Genomic DNA, 23,773 nt, shown 5'->3' with positions numbered 1-23,773 from the left:
ATATCTATGATTACACATTTTGAACTCCCCTACTCCAGGGAAAAGAACTTTTTCTATTCACCTTATCCATACTCCTCAATTTTATAAACCTCTATAAGGTCACCCCTCGACCGCCTATGCTCCAGGGAAACAAGTTCGAGCTTATTCACCGTCTCCTTATAACTCAAATTCTCCAAACCTGGTAATCCTTGTTAATCTTTTCTGCATCTTTTTCAATTTTGTAATATTCTTCCTATAGAAGGGTGACCTCAGTTTGTGAAATGACCTGAAGTTGAAAATTAGAAGGTAGTCTTGCAGTCACCAAATGGCCATCAATGATGGACAATTCACAGTAATTGTCCTGTAATACCCAGGGAGGCACATTAACATTGTTTATTCTTCTGATATAGCTGAAAATGTGTTGCTGGAAAAGCGCAGCAGGTCAGGCAGCATCCAAGGAACAGGAGAATCGACGTTTCGGGCATAAGCCCTTCTTCAGGAACTGATATAGGCAAGGAGTGTCACTATAATGCTCCAATACATTTTAAGTTTTCAAGTCTCATGGTGCGCTGGTGACATCCCAATTGGCAGAAGTCAGGTTTGAGTCCCAGACCATGGCTTGGAAGCCTTCGGGAGGTCACCCAAATTAGTGAATACTTCCAACACACCCAATGGCAGGAAATCCCCTGCTGTACTTTGCCCATGAGCATGGACTAATCCAACCCAATTCCACAGTACCATCCTTGGAAATGTGAATGGGGAGAAAAGACAGACAGGGTCGGTGTTAAACTCCTTCAGTTGGCCTATGCAAGCTTTTAGTTTTATTTATGCATGGTATGTGAATATCACTGGCAAGGTTAGCATTTGTTACCCGTCCCTAACTGACCTTGAGAGCATTTAAAGGTGAACCATGCTATTGTGAACTGCAGTCACATGTAGACCAGAACAGAAAAATATAATCAAGCAAAGCCTGCAAGACTTCATGAAATCATGGCTGGCAAATGTATAGTAATTCTTTCTAGAGATAACAAGCAGGGTAGATAAAGTAAATATACTGTATTTGGATTTCCAAAAGGTGTTCAATAAGGTCCCACTCATAAGGCCATTTACCATGATAAAAGCCCACGGTGTTAGAGATAGTATATTAACATGGGTCAAGGTTTGGCTAACTAATGGAAGACAAAGAGCTGGGACAAAGGGAGTATTTTCAGGATGGCAACCTGTAACTAGAAGTGACACAGGGATCAGTGCTGAACCACTCTTCACTACATACGTTAATGGTTTGGACGATGGAAGTGAAAGCACTATCACCAAGATTGTGGATGACACAAAAATAAGGGAAGGCAAGTGATGAGAACGAGTCAAAGAATCTAGAGGGATGTAGAGGGACTCAGTGATTAGGCTAAAACTTGGCCGGTGGAACATACCCTGGAAAAATGTGAGACTATACACTTTGGCAGAAATAAAGGAGCTCAGTACTCTTTAAATGGAGAAAGATTACAGAAAGGATTTAAGGGCCCTTTGTATGACTCACAACAAGATAGAATACACATTCAGCTGGTGCTAAGAAGGCACCCGAATTGTTGACCTTTATTGCAAAAGAAACGGAGTATAAAATTGGGGAAGTTTTGCTAAAACGACACACAGCACTAACCAGACCACCTGCAGAATATGGTGAGTGATTCAGTCCCCTTACACAGGGGGATAGGGTAGATGCTGAGGGATTGTTTGCCCTGTAGGAGAGTCAAAACCCAGAGGGCTTAATCTCAGAATAAGGGAGCTACCCATTTAAGACAGGAATTAGGAGAATTTCTTCCCTCAGAGGATATTGTGTCTATTAATTTGGTCAGCTGATGTTTGATCACTTTGAATATTCAGTACTTATATAATTTTTAATTAGTCGGGAAATCAAGAGGCTTGGGGAAAAGACAGGAAAGTGGAATTGAGAATGATCAGATCAGCAGAATGGCAAACTGACCTGATGAGCAGAATGGCCTTCTTTTGTCCTGATGTCTAATGGTTATAGGTCACCGGGGGCAGATTTCCGTCCCGAAAGAATATTAGTGTACCTTATGCATTTTTACACTGATCACTGCTACTTTCACAGTCACCATTATAGACTCCAGCTTTCAAGACTTTTTATAAAAAATATAGCCACCTTTATGGTAATTGAACCCATGGATTGATTAGCTTGTTCCTCTAGATTAATAGTTCAGTGATGCTACCACATCATCTCCCCATGATATAGCCAAAGTGTTCAATTGGAGCATATCACATTCATACTAATAACTAAAGCAACCCTGACTTTCGGGCAGTGGCTCTCACCATTTGCACTCATTAAATATAAATGACACAGTCTTGAGTTCTGATTGTGCTCCAAACATAGTGCTATGGAGTTTTATGATCTACCATTGTGTTACCTACTTCCTACTTTGATCTATAAAGTGATAATTGCACCAGTTGCTCACTTGCCTCACACTGTCAATTTGTTTCAGCTCCAAACCTGCCATTTATGCAATACATGACTTGGAAAGTGGCACTTGCATCAAAATAAGATTGCATCCGTGGAATTTTTTTTGGAGCACTGATGCTATCATGACATTTGCTATTTTCTTCCAATTTAGCAGGCGGAAGCAGGAGGAATATAAGTGTACCAGCATGAAGTGGGGAGAAATGAGGTCAAGTGAAAAAAGAAACAATACAGCTATGGGAGGGAAGACAAAGCAAGAAATACTTGCTAATGGGAACCTGTAAAGAAATTAATAGAACTAGATAGTGAAATAGCAGGATTCAACAACAGTGAGTCCTAATATAAGAAACAGCAACCTACAATCATTGTATAATAAAGGAACGTAAAAATCAATTTCCCTGCAACATTCCAGTGGCCTTGATCACTACATCTTTGAAAAATATTTCAATGCACCAGAAAAATAAACTGCATTGAAGGGAATTTATTTGCATGGGAAATTATGACAGCCATCATGCACACTATAATGGTGAGTTCATGCTTCTTTTTGTCATTCTTTGAGAGATGCAGAACTTAACCAGAACATTTGAGGACTCCATGTTCTTCTTTGAATGTTGCTGTAGAATCTTTATAACAGCCATTAGAGCCACTTAACAAAACCCAATTTAATTGTTAACTAAAGGTCCACAACGCTGCTTCTTCTCCTCTGGGTAACATTCTCAATTATTTGTTAGGTGCTGAATTTTAGGGAAAGCAAGATCGTCCCAAAGATTACCTCATGTAGTATCAGATTTGTTGCCATTATTTGGAACCACGTGCTAGCTATGTAACCAAGCTAACCAGCCTCCTCTGTTACTGTATTAGTCCACATTTGTCTTCTCAAACTTTGGAATGAAGATTGAATAAGATAATCATTCCTTCAGTGGAGTCCATTTCAAAATTTGTACCCTTCTGACTTGGGGGTAAATACATCCCCAGTGGAATCAAGTAGAAATGCTAACTTACCCAAACAAACAAAACAGGGAAACTTGCTGCATGGAGGTCAGGGCATTGTTGCACCCAAGACAGTATCCACACTCAGAGTCACAGAGTCCTAGAGGCACATAGCACAGAAACAGACCCTTCAGTTGAACCAGTGCATGCCCACTAAATATTGTAAACTGAAATAGTCCCATTTGCCTGCGCTTGGCTCGCATCCCTCTAAATCCTTCCTATTCATGTACCTGTCCAAATGCCTTTTAAATGTTGTAATTGTACCCTCCTCACCGATTTCGTCTGGAACTCATTCCACACATGCACCACCCTCTGTGTGAAAACGTTGCCTCTCAGGCCCCTTTCAAATCTTTCCCCTCTCACCCCTTAAACCTATGCTGTCTAGTTTTGGACTCTCCTCTCCTGGGAAAAAGATCTATTCACCTTACCTATGCCCCTCAGGATTTTATAAACCTCTATAAGTTCACCCTTCAACCTGTGAAGCTCCAGGGATAAAAGTCGCAGCCGATTTGATCTCTCCTTGTAGCTCAAACCCTCCAGTCCTAGCAACACCTTGTAAATGTTTTAATGTATCCTGTCAAGTTTAACAACATCGTTCTTATGGCAGGGTGACCAGAATTGTATGGAGTATTCTAAAAGTGGCCTCACCAATATTACGCCATGATATCTTGACTCTTAAAATCAATGCAGTGAACATTGAAGGCAAGCATGTCAGATGCCTTTGTCACCTCAATTTAGCAATACTGAGAGACAACTGAGGCTGTGAGCTCAATGATAGACTGATCAAAATGATTGTTATAATATAGAAAATAACAATCAATTTGCACGTACCAATGTTCCACAAGCAGCAACCAATCTGTTTTGGTGATTGTGGTTGAGGGATAAAAATTAGTCAGGTCACCAGAAAGAACTCATCTGCTCTTTGTCAAAATAAGGCGATGGGTATGAAAAACCCATCAGAACAGGCAAGACACGGCCTTGGTTTAATGTCTCAACCAAAGGACAGCATTGCTGACATTGCAGCATGCCTCAGTACTGCACTAGAGTGGCGGCCTGGATTTTATTACTCTACTTTCCATAGTTCAACTAGAAAACTTGAATCTTTGGATTCAGGGACAAGGGCACTACACCAAGTTATGACTGACGCTTGAATTACAGGGCCTAATCTACCTGGAAAGGGGATGTCTTCCTTGACATTCAATTGACACGAAGTGGAGTCAATCCAGTGTAGTGCCAAACCTAGATTGAAGATATTCAGGGGTTCTAATGAAGCCCTGGGTATTTAATAAATCTAGTCAACTTCAGTGTTAATATCTTCAGGAGGGGATTTAAAAAAAGGCAAAGTCGCCATGGTCTTACCAGACCAATAAGCTGCTCTCTCATTAGAAAGCGGGGGAGAGACAGAGATAGATTGGTGATGGCTTAATCTGAGGAACACTACATCCCAGGCAAGGGGAGAGATTGAGAAAGAGAATCCTTCATGCTAATATCAGCCACTACACTCTTGACATCACTCTGCATGACAAACCAGCTATCCAGCCAACTGAGCTAATCAATCCTGGAAGGGATAATACTCTGCCACTCTATTTTCTAACTTCTTTAGAAAGCATATTCAACCTACACTGCTATGTATAGCATCACTTATGAAGATGTAAATGTTCTAGTCAAGCAGGATCAAAGCATTGTTAGTGTGGGTTTACTGGGATCCAATCTTAAAATTGCATTAAAGTTTCTTACAAGTCAAATAATCTACTCGAACAATTAAGATGAATAAAAAACTCTTATTTACCAGAGATTTGTCTCAATAATTATCCTAATGGACCTGTTTGTTTCAATGTGGGAGAAAAAATGAAATTGTATTGCACACACACACCAATGGAGGCTCACTTGATATTCTGAATTGTCACATAAGATCCCCAAGGATAAAGGCAAAAGTGCTTGGGACTAAAATGCATTGTTACAAAACACTGTTTCCATAGCAATATACATGTTAATTAGATTTTATTGCTACTTTCTCCTTGCAGAACTAAACAAAGGGATGAGGAAGGTGAATGTCAGCGAGTCTCAGGTAGACCTTTCAGTTAACAGCTGAATGTACTGACTAGTTGCGCCACAGAGACTGGCCCTGGGTGGTGTTGAACAAAGGATTTGGTGCCTTTATTGGTCAGTGCATTGAGTAAAGGAGTTGGGAGGTTATGTTGCAACTGTATAAGATATTGTTTAGACCATTTTGGAATACTGCATTCAATTCTGGTCTCCCTGCCATAGGAAGGATGTTGTTAATCTTGAAAGGATGCAGAAAACGTTTACAGAGATGTTACTGGGACTGGAGGATTTGAGTAACAGGAAGAGGCTGAAAGGCTGGGGCTTTTTTCCCTGGAGCAACGGAGACTGAGGGATGAACTTATAGAAGTTTAAAAATCATGAAGGGCATGGATAAGGTGAATAGCCAAGGTTGTTTTCATAGGGTGGGAGATATAGGTTTACTAGCAGATATAGGTTTAAAATGAGAAGGCAAAGATTTAAAAGGGACTTGAGGGTTAAATTTTGCAGAGCGAGGGTGGTGTGCTTATGGAATGAGCTGCCAGAGGAAATCGTGGAGGGTGGTACAATTACAACATTTAAAGGCATCTGGATGGATATATGAACAGATGGATTTGCACCAAATGCAGACAAATGGGACTAGATTAATTTAGATAAATGGTTGGCATGGACAAATTGAACTGAAGGGTCTTTTTCCATGCAATATATCTCTATGACTCTATAAGTCAAGACAGCTCATTTAGCATTGTTACAAAGTTGACTCCAGGTGGGGAACATCCGTACCACAGGTTTTGCTCACAGTGTTTTTACATGTAGGTGTTGCTGTAATTGAGCAAAAACACACTGAGAAATGACAATGAACAAATTTCTTCCTTTTCAAATATTTTAACGAGTTTCACACCTCATGTTTTGAGTAAAGATTTACCTGTTTTAAGCTGAGAACAGGAAGTTCCTTCATGGTTCTGAACAATCTGTCCTGTAATGGTAGGAGGAGTAAATTCTGTAAAGTGTCTCAAAAACTCTCGTCACAATGGAAAGCACCTGTGCAGCCATGTTAATTTGGCAAATTCTGAAGTCTCACAGTCATGCTTTGTACTGAGTTTTATTATTTAGAAATACCTACCACTGGATGTTCGGTAGCAGAAGTTTGAGCACTTTTTTTCTTTACGTGATACAGTAAAATGAAAGTGCATAGTGAAAGTTCATAGTGTTTTCTCTCCCACCACAATTTAAATTTAAATTCGTCTTGCTAAAACATGATTGTAATTTAATGACCCTGTCGTGCATTGCTCAATTTCATCTATGCACCACCAAGTACTGGAAAAAACCTGTTAACATACACCTTTTGCAATCCAATGAAGCATTCAAGCATGTGAATTGTTGAACATGTCCACATAAATATGTCCAATTACAATATTTATACACTCAGTGTACTGAAATCTTGCTCTCTCCTGCTCTTTTCCTCAATCATCTTAGTGCAAGAATGATTTTTCAAACAAAGGTTAACTGCTGTCTGACAATATCTTTAAAAGTAGTTTAAAAAATCTATATCTTCCATGCAATTACCATATATACTTATGTAAAAGTCAACATTTTTAGACTGTTTTTTAAGGTTAAATTTATGGGGTCGACTATTCCATGGACACTACTTTTGGGGGGCTGAAATTCATGATACAGTCCAAAATACTGCAACATTGGCAAAAGCCCAATTGATCTCTAAATGAATAAGAAAAAACAAAATGCAACAACTTACAGAAATTACTGGAAATTAAAGACAACAGAAACAAAGATGCATGATAACTTGTAGCCTTCCTTCTGCCGATTTCTGATTACGAACTGCTGAAACTGTAAAATCTTGTTTTCTAGTTCAGCAGGCAGCTTTTGTACTCCCTTAGTTCTCTGACGAAGTATGAGGTTGTCACCTGACTCTGGCCTGATGCGTCTTAAACTTTCACACCAAATTGGTGTAAATTGTACATCAAACCACATAGTAGCACAAAAAAAAATTCATTTCCTCATTGAAACATTTATGTACAGGTTAGTACCTTGACTCTCAAATGTTGATTTGTTATTTGTGAAGAATTAGGGTTGGCTTTTACACAAGATAAATGGAACATTCCAGATTTTTTGGCCAAAAATAGGGGTCCAACTTTTACATGAGATCGACTTTTACTCAAGTCTATACAGTATTCATCCATTTCCCCATACATTTTGAAATTACTAAGTAAATATAATAATTCTGTTACAGTTCATCTGCAAATATTGTTTTTAAGCTAAGATTTAATGATTATCTTTTAGTATTTTTTGGTGCCAGTTATCATTTGTCAGCCCCTCAATTCTGTTAATAGCATGTTACTTATGTTAAGATATTCAGATGAATGGGATAAATGGGTGTGAGGAGGCACCAGGAAATCAGCTGCATCTAGAGAGGCGAGTAAGAGGAATATATCACATCATGCAGTTAACAGCCCCTAGAGGGGCAGAAGGGAGAAGGTTCCCAACATAGACAGAAGTCTGACGATGACATAGAAATAGGTGGGAAAGTAAGATGACAAAGTTCATGAGAGATAGAGACAGGTTAAGTGAGCGGGCAAATATTTGGTGTGGAAAAGAATGCAGAAAAATGTGAGGTTCTGCGCTTTAACAGCAAGAAGAGAGGAGCGAATATTATTTAAATGGAGAAAGACTGCAGAAAGCTACAAAACCGTGGGAGTTACGTCAAGTTCAGCAGGTAACAGAGAAGGCAAAGGGAATGCTAGCTTCTATTTCTTAGGGAACCAGATTTTGAAAAGGGCCAGTCTTGCTAAAATAAGAAAAGGCACTAATAACATCCAGAATACTGAACAGTTTCAGTCCCCTTGTGAAGGAAAACTGGCAGGACAAAATGCAGAGAAAGCTTATGAGGTTGATCTTGGGGATGGAGGGAGTTTCTTCTGAGGAAAGATTGTCACAGTCAGTTAGACTTGTACTCAGAGTTTGGAAGAATGAAAGACACTCTTATTGAAATATATTGAAAGATGCAAGACAGCTTGACAGGATAAGAGTGGAAAAGGTTTTTCTCTCTTGTGTCAGAGTTCAGAACCAGAGGGCATATTCTCAGAATAAGAAGTTCTGCAATTAAGACAGAGATTAGGAGAAATCTCTTACCTCAGAGAGTAGTAAATCTGTAGAGACTAGGTTAAGTGTATTAAGCCATAGAAAGACAGATTTTTGAATCAATCAGGAAATCAAGGGTTATTGGAAAAAATAGCAAAGTGGAGTTGAAGAAAATCAGATGAGCCACAATCTCATTGAATGGCAGGATTGATCCAAAGGGATAAATGGCCTATTCTGCTTGTATCTCAAACAAGGTCAAACAGGGCACAGTCATCGTCATGGAACATGTTTTCAGTCAGATCTGGTTCTCAAAGCTTAGACCAAACTTAAAAGCCATAAAAAAAAGTCTTGCAGCAACTCAACATGGGTTTCAGAACTATACTGCAATTCTATACAGTAACCACATATGACATAAACTTAAGACAACACCATACCAGCAAGTTGCAGAACATCTTGGGATACATTTCTGGTTTCTCCATATGCAAACATGATAAAGTATCAAAACAAGATCACATCCTTAAATATATATTATAATTTTCTGCAAATCAGAGTACTTTTCCCAATGGCTTAAAAGTAATTTCTCTTAAAGCAATGCACACTTCATAAATGATAGAGGAAATGCAGAAGCTTTTACTTTGCAAATAGATCTCAATATCACGGCACGGTGGCACAGTGGTTAGTACTGCTGCTTCACAGCGCCTGAGACCCGGGTTCAATTCCCGCCTCAGGCGACTGACTGTGTGGAGTTTGCAAGTTCTCCCGTGTCTGCGTGGGTTTCCTCCGGGTGCTCCGGTTTCCTCCCACAGTCCAAAGATGTGCAGGGTCAGGTGAATTGGCCATGCTAAATTGCCCGTAGTGTTAGGTAAGGGGTAAATGTAGGGGTATGGGTGGGTTTCGCTTCGGCGGGTCGGTGTGGACTTGTTGGGCCGAAGGACCTGTTTCCACACTGTAATGTAATGTAATCTAATCTAATCTAATCTAATGCACAGAGTTGTGATTTGGATCTTCAGTTGCAAAAGAAACCTTGTAGCATGTTTACAATCTTTATTTGAGCTTGTTAAATTTTACATGTTTTGGGAGTCCAGGCAGAGAGGCTACATTCTCAGCATCAATAAGTTTGCATATAACTGCATCCCAAATAAATAAAATGCATGTTTAAAAGTATGGGCATTTCAACAGCAAACATAGCCAAAGTTGATCATTTTTGTACTATTCTCACAAAATTTCAAATCAGATTACAGTATTTTTGAAGGAGTCAGTCAAAGTCCTTGTGCTGAGACAGGGAATTTTGATTAAATGCATGAAGATGTTGGTTTAGTTGCAAATAGTAAACGCCTTCGCTCAGTTAAGTCTTGGTAGCATGAAACACATGGACTGCATATGCACACATATACCCTGGTTTATTGGTGGAACTTGTTCGAGGATGAGGTTACAGATTGGCACATCACAGCAATTCACATACAAGTCTACTTCGTGTTATTTATTCTATACACTTTAACAGATTCATTCAACTTAAGTGCACTTAGGTACAAAACATGTAAAGGGTTCTCATGGCAGAGTCCCTACCTCTGAACCAGGAGGCCTGGGTTCAAGTCCCACCAGCTCCAGAGGTGTGCAGCCACATGTCTGAACAAGTTGATTAGAAAATATCTGATATGTAACTGAAGACTGAGGAAAGTTAGCCTTAGCAAAGAGTCTGTCCAGCAAAGGCTTATCATTTAGCCAGCGGGAACAATACTTCTTTTAATACTGATTTGGAGGTGCCGGCATTGGACTGGGGTGTACAAAGTTAAAAATCACAACACCAGGTTATAGTCCAACAGATTTATTTGGAAGCACTAGCTGTCAGAGCGCCGCTCCTTCACCAGGTCACAACCACCTGATGAAGAAGCAATGCTTCAAAAGCTAGTGCTTCCAAATAAGCCTGTTGGACTATAACCTGGCATTGTGTAATCTGTTAATACTCGTTCATGAAAATGTGGACTTGTTGACAATTCCAAAATACCCTTGAAGAGTCATTTATATTGCTGTAGGTCTGAGGTCACATGTTGGTCAGACTAGGTTAGAGTGGTGCTGGAAAAGCACAGCAGTTCAGGCAGCATCCGAGGAGCAGTAAAATCCACGTTTCGGGCAAAAGCCCTTCATCAGGAATACAGACAGAGAGTCTGAAGGGTGGAGAGATAAATGAGAGGAGGGTGGGGATGGGGAGAAAGTAGCATAGAGTACAATAGGTGAATGGGGGAGGGGATGAAGGCGATAGGTCGGTGGGGGAGGGGGAGTGGATAGGTGGAAAAGAAGATAAGCAGGTAGATCAGGTCATGGGGACAGTGCTGAGCTGGAAGTTTGGAACTGGGGTGAGGTGGGGGAAGGGGAAATGAGGAAACTGTTGAAGTCCACATTGATGCCCTGGGGTTGAAGTGTTCCGAGGCGCAAGATGAGGCGTTCTTCCTCCAGGCGTCTGGTGGTCAGACTAGGTGAGGAAAGCAGTATTAATGAACTCGATGGGTTTTTTTTTCTATCAATTACAATAGTTCCACTTTCACTTAAGCAAACTTTATATTTGAGATGAATTAAATGCATTTAGTTTCCACCAGTTACCATGGTCCATGGAGCATTAGCCCGAGTCTGTAGATTACTAATATAGTGACATTACCATTATACTACAATCTCCCCTTATACAAAGGAGATTTGCTTTAATTGTGACCTTTAAATATTCTTCAAAGGGGCATCAATTACAAAATACAGCATTTAAACATAGATTAAACCAACTCAAATTTGAACTTGAGGTTTTATTAGTACTTCGACAGCAGCATATTTCTGTTGTCTTCATGCTACATTTAAACACAGGTTTTACTTTTAAAAATCTGACAATGAACGAGGTAATTTGACTTCAGTGTCACGACTCATAACGCAATATGCTACAGAACCTGAAAAGAGGTGGACAGAAACTAACAGAGTGAGAAATTGTTATTAGATGTCACTTTAAAAACCATGGGCTGTGTGTGGGGGAAATTGTATCTCACTAGCATAATTAAGGTTTTTGAAGAAATAACAGTGGATTAATGAGGGCAGAGTGGTGGACGTGATCTACATGGAATTCAGTAAGACATTCGACAAGGTTCCTCACAATGGACTGGTCAGCAAGGTTCGTTCACATGGAATACTGGAAGAATTAACCATTTGGATACAGAACTGGCTCAAAGGTAGAATGGTCTTTTTGGAACACTGATAGGGGTGGGGAGAGAAATAGATCGCAGGTGGTGGGGTCCGTTTGGAGGTGGCAGAAGTGGCGGAGAATGATGTTGTATGTGGAGATTGGTGAGGTAGAAGGTGAGGACCGGGGGGTTCTGTCCTTGTTGCATTGGGAAGAGTGGGGTTCAAGAGCGGTGGTGTGTGAAGTGGAGGAAATGCGTTGGAGGGCATAGTCAACCACGTGGGAAGGGAAGTTGCAATCGTGGAAGGAGGCCATCTGGACTTTGAGGTGGAATTGTCATCCTGTGAACAGATGCCATAGAAGCAGAGGAACTGGGAATAAGGGATGGCATTTTTACAGGAGATAGGATGGGAAGAGGTGTAGTCTCGGTAGGTGTGGGAGTCGGTGGGGGCGTGGGTGCTTGTAGGAGATGTCTGTGGTTAGTCGGTCATCAGAGACAGTGATGGAGAGGTCCAGGAAGTTGAGGGAGGTGTCTGAGATGGTCCAGGTGAATTTGAGGTCGGGGTGGTAGGTATTGGTAAAGTTGATGAACTATTCAACCTCCTTGTGGGAGCATGAGGTGGTGCCGATACAGCATCGATGTAGCAGAGGACTAGGTGGGGGGGTATATGAATAGGAAGTGTTCACAGTGAACTGGGACAAATGCTGGCAAATCGGACTAGATTTATTTAGGATATCTGGTCAGCATGGACGAGTTGGACCAAGGGGTCTGTTTTAGTGCTATACAGCTCTATGACTCCATGACCTTTTGTAAAGGGGAGAATAGCAGACACACAAATTTCATTTTTGAAGGAAGCAGTAAGTGAAAGAAAAAAATGGTGAGACAAATTTTTATTTGAAAGCTGTCAGCACAACAAATTATGAAAGATGGATCTGGAAATGAATTCTGTAACCATGCAAAGATCAATTCTGACATTGATTTTTGTGAGGGTCTACTTGTGAATTCGGGTCTCCAGTTCAAAAGTCTGTCACGCCCTCTGATCTTTCAGCTTCACAATGTTGTGCTCGTGTACCTATCTCAAACCACAAAAGAAGTGATAGCAAAGCCTTCATACATCACCACATTGCATTGTGCAATTCACTTAATAACCCTCTTCTCGTCAACTTCGAAACATATCCCTTTGATCATAACTTCACCCATTATCTCAAATCCAACTTGTACTGAGTGCCTTGGCTCATTCCTTCCCATTGTGAAGCACATTTCAAGATAGTGAAGGTGGAAAAAAATTCAAGTTGTTGCAAACCTGTAATGCTGTTTTGCACACTGCAACGGTGACTACACATCAAAAAGCACTTAATAGGTTGGAAAGCTCTTTGTGATGTGCAATGATCATGAAAAGCACGGCAGAAATGTGAGACTCACATCTCTTTTTTCCTTTGACCTATAAAAGGCATGACTAAAATAATACTCACATTTTCTCCCTTGAGCAAATGATCTTGTCTAAGTTTTAAAAAGAAACAGGTATAATTACCACAAGCTATATTTTTCTTCCTGAAATCACATCCAATAGAACTGTATGGAACATCAAAGGTTTATCGAAACTTTTACATTTTTACACAATTTTATGTAATATTAAAGGTGAAATTTTAACTCAAACCAAAAACTCACCCACTAGACAGAGCTACAACTGAACTCAATATTTCTATATTTGGAATGTTAATTGCTTTGTCTCCAGACTAGTTCTCAACTACTCAAATTTCTCATTCTTCTTTAGAGGAGGACTCAGGAAAAGCTTTCCTAAAGAAGAGCTCAAGCTCGAAACATTGACTCTCCTGCTCCTCGACTGCTGCCTGACTGGCTGTGCTTTTCCAGCACCACACTTTTTGACTCTGATCTCCAGTCCTCACTTTCTCCTTGATCAGAGATGTTATTACACACCCTCTGGAACAGCTGGATCTTGAACCCAGGCATCTTGGAGAGAGTCAATGGCACTGTCACAAGGGACCATAGTCCTAAAGTTGTAGTCCAAGAGTAAGGTAGATTATATCACAATACTTTTTGCTCCCCATTTGCTTTGATTTTGAACTTAATTATAAAATGCAGGTCCAGCAAATCCCTAAGCCTTTCAACCAGAAATTATCTGAACCATCTGCTTCTTATATTGAAATGGAAAGTGTCTATGCATTATGTTTGGTGCAGGATGTTAAAAGCCATTTTATCTTTAGCTTATGTTCACTTGCTATCTCTAATGCAGGTATAAGCAAAATGTTGTGCTCCTTGGAGTTTAAAGCTACGTAGTTTTCTACTCTTTAAAAAGCACTTTTGTGTAATGAACAATATCTGCAGTTGATGCTAATAGATGTGTAAAATAGATTAAATAAAAATTTGCATTAAGATCTAGCCAGAATTTGGTCCATTTTGTTGAATCCCCTTGCAATTCATTATTTTATATCAACAAAATCTATAACCAAACAATAACATAATGCACTATAAATTTAGAAGGAAAGAGCATCAAATCAGAGTTTTCAGGTATAAAGTCACTGACTTGAAGTTCAGTTTGCACATATCTTCAGAAACTCACCATACTGTGACCATCAAGTACAGAATTCAAATCTCTTAACAAGTCTTAGAGCATAGAACATTACAGTGCTGTACAGGCCCTTTGGCCCTCGATGTTGCGCTGACCTGTGGATCCAATCTGAAGCCCATCTCACCTACACTATTCCATTCTTGTCCATATACCTATCCAATGACCATTTAAATGCCCTCAACATTGGCGATTCTACTACTGTTGCAGGCCATGTGTTCCATGCCCCTACTACTCTGAGTAAAGAAACTTCCTCTGTCCTATACCCATCAGCCTGCAATTTAAAGCTATGTCCCCTTGTGCTAGCTATCACCATCTGAGGAAAAAGGCTCTCACTGCCCACCCTATCTAACCCTCTGATTATCTTATCCGTCTCAATTAAGTCACCTCTCAACCTTCTTCTCTCTGATGAAAACAGCCTCAAGGCCCGCAGCCTTTCCTCGGAAGACCTTCCCTCCACACCAGGCATTATCATAGTAAATCTCCTCTGAACCTTTTCCAAAGCTTCCACATCTTTCCTATGATGCGGTGACCAGAACTGTACACAATACTCCAAATGTGGCCGCATCAGAGTTTTGTACAGCTGCAGCATGATCTCATGGTACCGAAACTCAATCCCTCTAACAATAAAAGTTAAAAAACCTTATGCCTTCTTAAGAACCCTATCAACCTAGGTGGCAACTTTCAGGGATCTATGTACCTGTACACCAAGATCTCTCTGTTCATCTAAACTACCAAGAATCTTACCAATAGACCAGTACTCTGCATTCCTGTTACTCTTTCCAAAGTGAATCACCTCACAGTTTTCCTCATTAAACTCCATTTACCACCTCTCAGCCCAGCTCTGCAGCTTATCTATGTCTGTCTGTAACCTACAACATCCTTCGTCAGTATCCACAACTCTACCAATCTTAGTATCATCCGCAAATCCCATCCTTCTATGACATCATCCAGGTCATTTTTAAAAATAATAAACAACAGTGGACCGAAAACAGATCCTTGCAGTACTCCACGGAAACTGAACTCCAGGATGAACATTTCTCGTCAACCACCACCCTCTGTCTTTTTTCAGTTAGCCAATTTCTGATCCAAACCATTAAATCACCCTCAATCTCATGTCTCTGTATTTTGTGCAATAGCCTACTATAGGGAACCTTATCAAATGCCTTACTGAAACCCACATACATCACATCAACCACTGTACCCTCATCCACTGGTTTGGTCACCTTCTGAAAGAACTCAATAAGGTTTGTGAGGTACGATCTACTTTTCACATAACCATGTTGACTGTCCCTAATCAACTTATTCCTTTCTAGAGGATTATAAATCCTAACTCTTATAACCTTTTCCAACACTATTCCTGTAGACAATGATGACATAAAGATCAAAGCCAAAGGCTCAGCAATCTCATCCCTGGCTTCCTAGAGAATCCTAGGATAAATCCCATCTGGCCCAGGGAACTTATTTTTTTTTTTTACACTTTCCAGAATTGCTAACACCTCCTCCTTAGCACCTCAATCCCTCTAGTTAAGTAGCCTGTATCTCAGTATTCTCGTCAAACACATTGTCTTTTTCTATTGTGAATACTGATGAAAACGTATTCAGTTAGCACTTCCCCATCTCCTCTGACTCCACACACAACGTCCCACTACTATCCTTGATTGTCCCTAATCTTACTCTAGCCATTCCTTTATTCCTGATATGCCAATAGAAAGCCTTAGGGTTTTCCTTGATCCTATCCACCAACAACTTCTCATATCCCCTCCTGGCTCTTTTTAGCTCTTTAGGTCTTTTCTGGCTAACTTAAATGGGTCAGTTTTTTTTGTCCAAAGTACTTGAACTATAGCATTCCCAGTCCAATATTTGGAAAGTTAAAGTCCCCCCATAACAACTACCCTGTCACTCTCGCTCCTAATGAGGATCATCTTTTCTATCCTATCCTCTACATCTCTGGAACTATATGGAGGCCAAAGAAAACCCCTAACAGGGTAACCTCTCCTTTCCTGTTTCTAATCTCAGCCCATACTACCTCATTAGATGAGTCCTCAAAAGTCCTTTCTGCAACTGTAATACTGTCCTTGACTAACAATGCCACACCACCCCCTCTTTTACCATTTTCTCTGCTCTTATTGAAACATCTAAATCCCAAAACCTGCAATAACCATTCCTGTCCCTGAAATGGCCACAACATCGAAATCCCAGATACCAAAGTAATCTTAACTATGTACTACAGATGGCTGACATCTATTGCTTGTTCATGATGCCATGTTTGATTAGCTCAACACATGCTTTTCTTTTAGATATTAACCCATGATTTCGATGTACTGCTTCACTAATAAAAAGAAAAAAAAACACTGTTAAACAGCAGGTGGAAAACTACAATGGAAAGGTCAGTGGAAATAGAAGATTAGTTTTGTGATAATCTATCCTGAACCTCAATCTTAATTCAACAAAATTCTCTTCAACATTGCTCACAAGAGCCTGGTTTACTACCTCTAGCTTTCATGTTAGGCTTTGAGCATAAAGTTGCACATTCCGTTACAGCAGACTCACCACCCAATGTTTGCAAAAGAGAGCACCTTATAATTTTTAAAATGTGGTAACATTTGTTATTATCTAGTGTCATCTGTCTGAAGCAAAATGGAACAAGGTAACTGCTGATAATCTGATGATAACTGGAGGTAAATGGGTGAGTACATGGCGTGAGGTGAGGCGAGGCGAGGTGGGTTTGACTGAGACTGTCTTGTGATGCAGAGTTATGCCAACAGCAGGAGTTCAATTCCTGCATCGTCTGAGGTTACCATGAATGACTCTCATCAACCTCTCCCCTTACCTCAGATGTGGTGACCCTCAGGTTAAACAACCAGTCTTCTCTCTGTCATGAGACAACAGATCTGTAGTCTGGTAAGACTATGGTGACTTTATTGGGAACCAGTAATCAGTGGGGTTGGAGTTGGTTTTGTGAGAGTTCTAATAAAAGCTCTGATTAGAAACAATATGCCTGGTCTCTGTCCAACAAATCTTTAGCCAATTGTTAACCTTGTTCGGAAAAGTAAGTAGCAGCATGAACCCATTGCACTTACAGCAATGTGCAACAGAAATCAAAAATCAGTATCCTTAATAGAGCTTCACACGCACTATACAAATTCACACCACACTAACAATATCTCCCTGAGCTAAAGGGCTTAAACCTTTTTAACTTTATTTTTCTAAATGACTTGCTGAAATTCATTTATTTGTTGACCCTCCCAACTAAAATTGGTCAACATTGAATATTGGACCATTTGGTAGAAAAAAGAACATGCTATTTGACTCATATTTAATTTTCTATTTGTTTAAAATAAACATTTTCTTGTATGTTACGTCAGGAATGCTTCCTGTTTTGTTGCTTTTTTGTAATATTTATGGTGTTTTTGTTCAGATTACTGCTTTTTGTGCTGCTGCAAATGAGAGGCATCAGTCTCCTGTTCAGCTTTTATGTGGCTACTTGCTGCTGATGAACCAGGAAAGGTGCAGTGTGGACTAGGTAACAGCAAGCATTAAGGACTGGAGTCCAGTATCCCGAGGGCAGAGGTACAGTGTAGGAAACTGGACAGTAGTGAACCCTCTCTACACCCAGTGGGGCAGATCACAAATCCACAGATGATCACGTGAATGACATGTCAGTCCTTACGTCCGAAATGTCAATTCTCCTGCTCCACTGAAACTGCTGTGCTTTTCCAGCACCGCATTCTCGACTATGATCTCCAGCATCTGCAGTCCTCACTAATCTCTACATCCCTCCAATTCCTATTCCCTCCTTTCCTATTCATGTGGACCTAGTCCACATCCAAATGTCAAATGGCATAAGCACTGACATGTCATTCACACGATCATCTGTGGATTTGTGATCTGCCCTAATGGGTGTAGAGAGGGTTCACTACTGTCTAGTTTCCTACATTGCACCTCTGCCCTCAGGATACTGGACTCTAGTCCTTAATGCTTGATGCCATTTAAATGTCTTTTAAACATAGTTGTACCTGCATCCTCCACCACTTCAGGAAGTTCATTCCACACTCACTCCATCTTCTGAGTAAAAAACTTGCCTAGTCTTTTTTGAATCTCTCTCAGCTCAGCTTAAAAATGTGCGCCCTAGTCTTGAAATATCCCATCGTAGAGAAAAGATAACTACCATCAACTCTATCTATACTTCTTATTATTTTATAAACTTCTATCAGGTCACCTCTGAGAATCCAGTGTAAAAATTCCCAACCCATCCAGCCTTCCTTTATAACTCAAAACTTCCAGATCCGGAAACACCCTGATAAATCTCTTCTTGAACTCTCTCAGCAAAAGTATTCCTATTTACAGTATGGCAATAATTTATAACCATGGTTTTCCAATTTTAGGAGTGGGGATAGTCTGCTTACTTAAAGAAAATTTGCAACTGCCCTGCAGGAGCTGAGAACAGGCTTACCTCAAAAGAAAATATGGAATTGTACATGTATTCCTAACACAGACCAATATTCATTTGCTTTCTTCTTTCTACAAGAATAGGATGCACACTTCCTGGGAGTGTTCATTTCTAAAACAAGCTGTCGTCACTCCCAAATTCTGAATGAAGTCCAACTCAAACCCCAGAACTTTCCCATGTTATCTCTTCTGTGATAAGTTATTTAGATATTCCATTTAAGTAGGGAAAAACTTTCTATTTATAGATAACATGGTTACCATCACAGTCCTGATGAAGGGCTTATGCCTGAAAAGTCAATTTTCCTGCTCCTCGGATGCTGCCTGACCTGCTGTGCTTTTCCAGCACCACACTCTCGACTCTGAGCTCCAGCATCTGCAGTCCTCACTTTCTCCTACCGTCACAGTAACCAAGCAACAACGCATACTTTGTTGAATTACAAATACATGTAACACTGGAAGAGAGTTTATAAAAAGAGTAGAAAATTGTGGAAATACACATCAGGGATCAAATTTTGGAAAGCAGGTCAAATTAATGGGAAAAAAAAGCTCAATAGATACAATTTTTTTTCTTTCATCCAAAATGTATTGACTGGTCTGTACTGTACAGTTAACATTTCCAATTTTTAAATACTGTTTCCCAAAGTTCATATTTTAATTTGCACTAAATCCATGCCTGCTTCAAAACACATACAAATATTACATCTGAACCAGATCAGTTGCATGTAAAGCATCTAACTTGTAAAATTGACATTTCTGTACTCCTACCTTCAGGCAATTTGATTGTCAAATGCAAGTAGATCTTCTAGGTATTTTCTGATCAACCCAATTCAGAGATATTAACACACACCTCTGGAACATATAGGACTTGATCCCATGCCTCCTGTCTCAATGACAGGAGCGTACAACCGTGCCACAAGTGTCCTTTTAAAGCAGATTCTCGAACTTTCTAATCAATTGGTTCAGAGATGCTATCATACCCTTCTGGAACAGAACACAATTTCAACTTGGACGTCGTGGGCCAGAGGTAGGAAAATTACCACTGTACCACAAGAGCCCAAAGTAAGCTTTCCAAGGACTTAAGTGTTAATTTCAAACAAATGTTAAAAATCACACAACACCAGGTTTAATTGGAAGCAAACTAGCTTTCGGAGTGTCGCTCCTTCATCAGGTGGTCCAAAAGCTAGCGCTTGCAATTAAACCTGTTAGACTATAACCTGGTGTTGTGTGATTTTTAACTTTGTACACCCCAGTCCAACACCGGCATCTCCAAACCATTCAAACAATTATGCTTTCAAATCAGCAACTAAAAATTCCCCAGAGAAAGGAGAGGTAATGCAACATCAAATTAAAAGCTACTGAAATGCTTATCTTTCTTACTGATAAGAAAAAAGATTACATTCTAAGATATCTGGAATAAATGCTTGATAATAAATTATGATTTCTGGGGCATAGCCCTCTGCAGGTAGAAAGCAATTTACATGGTTCTCAAAAGGCACTCAGGATCAGCAAACATATACCTTTCAAGATCATGATTTGGAGATGCCGGTGTTGGACTAGGGTGAACAAAGTTAATAATCACACCACACCAGGTTATAGTCCAACAGGTTTATTTGGAAGCATGAGTTTTCGGAGTGCTGCTCCTTCATCAGGTGGTTGTGGTGTATAAGATCGTAAGACACAGAGTTTATAGCAAAAGTTCACAGTGTGATGTAACTGAAATTATACATTGAAAAAGACCTGGCTTGTTTAAGTCTCTCATCTTTTAGAATGACTGTGTTGGTTTCAGTTCTTTCATATGTAAATCGCAGAACATTTTTAAAGTTATATTCTCAAGTGAACTTTAACAATTGCTGTCATGTTGGCCCATATAATGTATCGAAGGTGTGAGCTGTCCTGTGTGAGACTCTGTGTCACAATGGTCAGACTGATTCTAACCCAAAAAAAAACAGATTAACAGAATCTTACATGGATTCATGTAGTTTTTGAGCAAAATAAAATGTAATTCTACAAGTACAAATTCACCTCACAAACTTATATGTGGATATGATTAGATTAGATTACTTAGTGTGGAAACAGGCCCTTCAGCCCAACAAATCCACACCAACCCGCCGAAGCGCAACCCACCCAGACCCATTCCCCTACATTTACTCCTTCACCTAACAGTATGGCAATTTAGCACGGCCAATTCACCTAACCTGCAGATTTTTGGACTGCGGAGGAAACCGGAGCACCCGTAGGAAACCCACGCAGACACGAGGAGAATGTGCAAACTCCACACTGTTGCCTGAGGCAGGAATTGACCCCGGGTCTCTGGCGCTGAGAGGCAGCAGTGCTAACCACTATGCCGCCCATTTTTTTAGACCTTCCCTCCAGACCAGGCAACATCCTGGTAAATCTCCTCTGCACCTTTTCCAATGATTAGATATGTGCATGTGGGTGTGTGTGTGCGCGTGTATGTTGGGGGGGGGGTGTTTATGAGTGTCTGTGAGAGACTGTGCGCATGTTTGTGAGCAGGAGTGTAAAGGGGAAAAAGTCTGAGAGGCTGTGTGTGTGCATGTGAGTGAGGGAATGTATGTGTGAGTATATTGAGAGAGAGCTTGCGTACAAGAGAGAGTGTGTGTGTGTATGTGTGTGTGTGTGTCTGTAGGAGTGTGTGTGTATGTGTGTGTAAAAGAGCATCTGAATCTGTACATGTGCGCCTGTCTGTGCGTGTAGTGCAGTGGGGTCACCTGTAGTGTGACATGAACCAAAGGTCCCAGTTGAGGTCATCACCATGGGTACTCCTTTCTGGGTAGTTCGCTGGTTGTAACACAATCAGTTTTAAGGCCTTTAGATCTGCAATAGCGCCAGGGCTCAAACTCTGATGTTATCATGAGCTCTACGTTTGGCACAGCAACCATCCAAAATTAAATATATTACATTCCAAGAACTTTTAAAAAACAACTTATTTAAGCAAACAATGTGGATGATAATATAGGGGAGTAGATAGTTCAAAATGATGTGGAACACATTCCTGCTCAATAGACCACAAATTGCTCTATCACAAAGCAAAATGGACCTTAGTATAAATCTTCTTCTTGAACGAAATATTATAGAAACATCAATAACACTGCACAGATAGCAACAAATTGGAATGCACATAGACCACTTCACAGTGAGGCAGTTTTAAATTGCTAAGGGATTGCAATAGAGCATTAAGCCACAGCTTGCAGATGGACATCACAGAAAGGTGATAGCCAACTAGACAACGTGATCCAATTCATGCATGAATACATGGACTGCATCTCATTACTGTCCTATGGAGCAAGATAATCTGAAGTGGCAAGGCATTCAACTGAACATAAACTGCAATATTTAGAATGCATAACAGATTGGACAGAAATCAAAAGCATAACACACGGTTAGAGACAGACAAGAAAAATAAAACCCCAATGGTGTCACTTTAAAACAATGCTGAAACAGAATCAACAAGTCATAACACGAACACCATTATAACAGTTTAAGGATCTGTGACAAGAGTTGAAAGCCATGATCCTTTATGCATCATCTGATATGAGCCATCCTGGCTTTGTACATATGGCAAATAATGCGACAGGGATTGAAGGAACAAGATGACAGAATCGTACACCTCTCCTTCTGTTCAGCATTGTAGTGTAATAACACACAATGACATTATTACATTATTCACCAAAGCAAGTCTTAATTCAAAGGCTAAATATCAAATCAGTTACAGCAACTTGTATAAATACAACGTTCACAGTAGGCATAAATAAAAGTCTAGGAAGGTTGTAGAGCAAATAGAGCACACTAAGAAAAGAGCAGCTCATGATTAAATTCAGCTCAATGCGAGTCATACAGCATAAAAATGGGCCCTTCAGCCCACCAGTTCTATGCTGACCAACAAACACCAAGTTACACAAATCCTACTTACCCACACTTGGTCCATAGCATACTATGGCCTGGAATGCTAAGTGCTCATCCAGATGCTTTTTAAATGTTGTGAGAGTACCTGACTCCATCATCCTCTCAGGCAGCATGTTCCACATTTCTAACACCCTCTGGTGAAAAAACATTTTCTCAGATTGTCTCTAAACCACTTACTCCTTACCTGAAACTTGTACCCCTTGGTCTCAGAAATGGAGAAAAGATTCTTACAATCTACCCTGTCTGTGCCTCTCATTATTGTGTCTCCCTCAATCAGATCACCCTCAGACTCCTTTGCTCCAAGGAAAATAAACTCAGTCTATCCGGTCTCTCCTTAGAGCTGAGACTTTCCATGCCTCCCAGAGCAAACCTCCACCCTTGGAGACTTATGCACCTTTATTCCCACTAAAACATCTAATACCTCCTTCTTATAAACGTTAAGATGCTCTAGAGCCTCACCATCCAACTGAAACCCCCGTGTACAATGTATAAGGTTCTTGACCAAAGTCCCTGCCACTGGTTGGAGAAACATAGAAAATAGGAGCAGGAGTAGGCCGTTCAGTCCTTCCTGCCTGCTCCACCATTCAACATGATCATGACTGATCATCCAGCTCAGTTTCCTGTTCCCACTTTATCCCCATACTCTTTGATTCCTATAGACCCAGGAACTATGTCTAACACCTTCTTGAAAACAATCGATGTTCTGGCCTTTCTGTGATAGAAAATTCCACAGGCTCACCACTCTCCAAGTAAAAAGAAAAAATTCTCCCCATCTCAATCCTATGTGGAAGACCGATGGGAGACCCCTATCATTTCTGTGCTAGAGGCCTGAACAAGTGAAATGTCCCATCAAGCACTTAGTTGATTAGTATTGGGCTCTCCCTGGGATTTAGGGCAACTAGTGGCATAAACTCTATGTACCATAAGCTGCCAGCGAATCAGAAGCTGGCTGACCTGCCTTACCAGCAGTACCAATGGGATCAGATGCTGCTGTCAGCAACATAGTAAAAGGATTCATTAGGGATCACTATTGGATCCTTGGACTTAGGGGAGTGAGGGTGGGGACCACAGAGGGAT

At 40.4% G+C, this 23,773-nt stretch overlaps 1 protein-coding gene across 3 annotated transcripts in view; it reads right to left on the bottom strand.

Annotated features, from left to right (window-relative positions):
* The window catches only part of mgat4a (alpha-1,3-mannosyl-glycoprotein 4-beta-N-acetylglucosaminyltransferase A), a 274,570-nt gene that overhangs the window by 226,181 nt on the left and 24,616 nt on the right, over positions 1–23,773 (bottom strand). Inside the window, exon 1 of one of the 3 annotated variants that reach the window (XM_043692234.1) lies at positions 7,236–7,363. The exons of the other annotated variants lie outside the window; for them this stretch is intronic. The gene's annotated coding sequence lies outside the window, so the exon portion shown is untranslated. Of the gene's footprint in view, positions 1–7,235; positions 7,364–23,773 lie in introns of those variants that run through there. 3 annotated transcript variants of the gene reach the window in all.

Source organism: Chiloscyllium plagiosum, chromosome 6 (assembly GCF_004010195.1).
Source record: "Chiloscyllium plagiosum isolate BGI_BamShark_2017 chromosome 6, ASM401019v2, whole genome shotgun sequence".
In the NCBI taxonomy this organism is placed as follows: Eukaryota; Metazoa; Chordata; class Chondrichthyes; order Orectolobiformes; family Hemiscylliidae; genus Chiloscyllium; species Chiloscyllium plagiosum.
The sequence above is the reverse complement of the archived record's forward strand: the minus strand, read 5'-3'. Positions and strand labels throughout refer to the sequence as shown.